This window comes from Rhinolophus hipposideros (assembly GCF_964194185.1).
Source record: "Rhinolophus hipposideros genome assembly, chromosome: 1".
Taxonomy (NCBI): domain Eukaryota; kingdom Metazoa; phylum Chordata; class Mammalia; order Chiroptera; family Rhinolophidae; genus Rhinolophus; species Rhinolophus hipposideros.
In genome coordinates this window covers 84,966,067-84,969,803 of record NC_138047.1, presented here as the reverse complement: position 1 = coordinate 84,969,803, position 3,737 = coordinate 84,966,067, and the positions used below count along the sequence as shown (strand labels likewise).

The 3,737-nt window shown below is 44.0% G+C and overlaps 1 pseudogene across 1 annotated transcript; it reads left to right on the top strand.

The window, feature by feature from the left end:
- Window positions 1-2,443: 2,443 nt before the first annotated feature.
- LOC308499460 (large ribosomal subunit protein P1-like) lies at window positions 2,444-2,783 on the top strand (annotated as a pseudogene). Its single transcript has one exon. The product of its transcript is annotated as a large ribosomal subunit protein P1-like (transcript).
- The last annotated feature ends 954 nt before the right edge of the window (window positions 2,784-3,737 follow it).

Sequence of the window (3,737 nt, the reverse complement as noted above, 5' to 3'; positions counted from 1 at the left end):
TTAATGGATATTTTAAAGCATAACAACATCTCTAGTAAAGTTTGGGGGGGGAATGAGAAAGGATTTTGGTGGAGCACTAAAAATCCATGCCATAGTGAGGAATTGCTCCACCAAAATCTTTTCTCAGTTCTTTTCACGTAATGAAGTTTCAGCTCCAGCACAGGTCTGCCCCCTAGACTACATTTCCCAGCATCACTTGCGGTTTGGTAGGACCATGTGATATGTCCTAATCAATGCAGATTAAGCACTATCCACCTCTTTTATTTAAAGGAAATTACTGTCTTGGACTATTTCTTTTTCCCTTCCTGGAATCTGAACCTTCTCTTGACTCAGCTTTGCCCATAGGGAAGAGGGCTGACTTATTCTGAGTATTAATTTAGAAAAGCATGCCTCTTCCTAAGATAAAACCCAGAGGTTAGAGATATCAAAGGGTAGTCAATATCAAAGAAAAACTATTGAACACACACACACACACACACACACACACACACTTAATGCAACATTTACATTATTTACATTATTTCTTTCAACAAGGCAGGCTGGGAGAAAATTGGTGGGGAGGGAAATGGGTGATAAGTGCACACAACCTTATCAATTTGGTCAGTCTTTTTCTGCCTCCTCCACTGCTGAGTCCCTGCCCACAACAGGTGGCGTGTCAGTGGCCTTGGCGAGCAAGATTTCTTTCTCTTGTCTACAAGGGAGATCAGAATCTTCTCAAAACTGCGTGCCACAGTCTTGAAAACCCAGTTCAGCATTCTCCAGAGAGATGCGCGAGATCAATGTTCAATGTTCAGTGATGGTCAGCAGGCTGGGCTTTCAAGCAAAATCTTTCACTAGAGGCTTGGGGGTTACAGCCTGAGGAGTATTAGCTTAAATACTCACTAGTGCCTCCACAGACTTTCTCTCCAGTGCAAACATCTAGTTTATACTGCTTGCTTTTCGGGTACAAATATGTTTTCCTTTGTTTTTTAAACTTTCCTCAAAAACAACATAAGCAAGAACCAATTTTATTATAAACATTATTACGACATCTCTTAAGTTCAACGTGTTTATAGCTCGTCAAAGTGGGTTGTAAACACTGTCAAAACAGGTTCCCTTTTGTGGAAACAGTGAGTGAGACAACTTTTAAATATTTAAAGGAACAGAATCTGGGGGATGAAAGCAACAAGATCGCTGAGTGACCATGTGGAGCCTAGCTGCCCTGCCAACCTGGATTGCCTGGACAGTTACCACGAAGAGCGAAGGCTTCTTTCATTCTTAAGCCACTGCGTTTTTCATCTCTTTGTTATAGCTGCTTACCCTCTATCTTGGCACATACACTGAATAAGACAGAGTGAGTGGACAATCGACATTTGCTGAATAAATGAATGAACATGTGAGTCAGTGCAAGACAGTACATATTTCCTCATGTTTCTAGAATAATGGGACATTCTGTATTGTTTCGTTTTGTCTATTTCTGGGGTAGTGTGTCTCCAAAGACAGCTCCAACCTGAAGAGGGTCACACTGAGTCACACTGGGCCTGGACGGGAGTGCCAGCTGCAGAGAGGGAGGCAGTCCACCTTGACATCACACAGCTGCTGGTGGGCCGCTGAGAAACTGACGCAGGAACTCTGGCCTCCAGTGCTCTGGAGAAGGGACACAACAGGATCACCAACCCCAGTCCCCCGGCACAAATGCTCATGTGTCAGAGATTTCTGAGTGAAACGTTAAAGAACAGATGGCAAAATAAAGACTCTACAAGTGTGAAGTCTATGCGTTCTCTGTATGCACATGACACTGTTTTGTGTGCGATCAACATTTATGTCACTCCTTATGGATAATGAGTGCATGTTGCCAGCTCCATTTACAGTTAATAACAATCAACAATCACAATGATTGACATTCTCTTCACTGCCACCTCCTACCACGTGAACATTTATTGTTAGCTCTAATATACAGAAAAGAAAAATGTTGCAGAGAGCTACCAAATCAGGTCTCAGAATAAAAATAGTCTTTTCTTGACTGTGAGCACTTAGAATTCAGGGGTGTCCAAACTTTTTTCAACGTTTTTCACCAAGGGCCATATGCGGTAAAATACACAAACAGCCAGGCCACTCACTCTGAGGTGAAGTAGTATTGCCTCACCTGGTTTATTTAAGTAAACTAAATATATTTTTGGAATTTGCTGCGGGCCAATTGACAATGGATTGTGGACCACAGTTGGCCCACGGCCGCAGTTTTGGCACCCCACCCCTTTGATCTAAGTGGATCAAACCACTGCAAGAAAAATATTGGAGTGGTGGATTTATTGGAAGAATATATTGTTAAGATGAAGAGTGAGCCCCTTTCCTCAGCTGCCGATAAGGTGCTCGGTCGGGTCCTTCTGAGGCAGGTAAGGCCGCGTTGGGGTGAGGCCCTCACTTCATCACGCCCGGCAGCGCTGGCCCAGCACTCGCCTGCATCATGGCCTCCATCTCGGAGCTCGCCTGCATCTACTCTGCCCTCATCCTGCGACGATGAGGTGACAGTCAGGGAGGATAAGATTAATGCCCTCATTGCAGCAGCCGGTGTAAATGTTGAACCTTTCTGGCCAGGCTTGTTTACAAAGGCTCTGGCCAATGTCAACATCGGGAGCCCCATCTGCAATGTAGGGCCTGATGGACCTGCCCCAGCATCTGACGCTGCCCCAGCAGGAGGGCCAGCCCCCTCCACCGCTGCTGCCCCAGCTGAGGAGAAGAAAGTGGAAGCAAAGAAAGAAGCATCTGAGGAGTCTGATGATGACGTGGGCTTTGGTCTTTTATAACGTGTTCAATAAAAAGCTGAACTCTGCAAAAAATAAATAAATAAAAAGATGACCGGGAAAAGTGAACCGGTGGCCAGTAGGATATACCAATGAGAACTGTTCACAGGTTCTGGATTCATTAGAGCCAGGCTATGTCTAAATATTATCTTATGTTCAGAGACCATGTAAATAAGCCCCATTTCCTGTGCATGATCAAGTGACTGGCTCGTGACTAACTGGAAAAGGCACAGGCTACTTTATTAGAAAGATAGTCGAAGGCAGAGATCTACTCATCTGTCCTAAAACTATGACTGGTGGTAATTCTAAATTGTAAACTTCTGTCTTCTTTAAGCCACTACAATTTTAGGCTTCTTTTTTACAACAGCTTAGCTTTTATCCTAACAGATACACTCACCAAGACAGATTAAGTTCTTAATCAAATATGTGTTGAAACATGCATGTATACAAGCTTAGTTCCTCCACGAATTCACTGGTATCATCATCAGGGTGTCAATGACGGTGAAGTATCAGAGAGGATATTTCTAGAATGGCAGAGTCAGAGGAGGGTAAAAGGAGACGTGTGGCCTGGGACTAGAAGGACAGAGAACTGCGGATTCTGTTTCTTCCCAGCAACTGGGTTTGCAGCTCTAGTAATAATAATGCTAACTCACACTCATATGGAGGTTATTATGACAAGGAACCATTCTGATGTGTACATGTGTCAAATTATTGTGTCCTCATGAGAACCTTTGAAATAGGTATAGTTATTCCTCCCAATTTATAGATAATGAACCCAAGTAACACAGAGGTTAAGTCAGTTTCCCAACATCACACAGCAATAAGTGGCGGAGCTACGGTCCAAACCCAGACACTCGGCTCTTACCCACTCTGCTATACTGCCAACGCCCAGGAGGCAGGTGGGGATCAAAACGCAAACACTTTTATGCCTTGGCATGGGACTGTGCCTATGCAAAG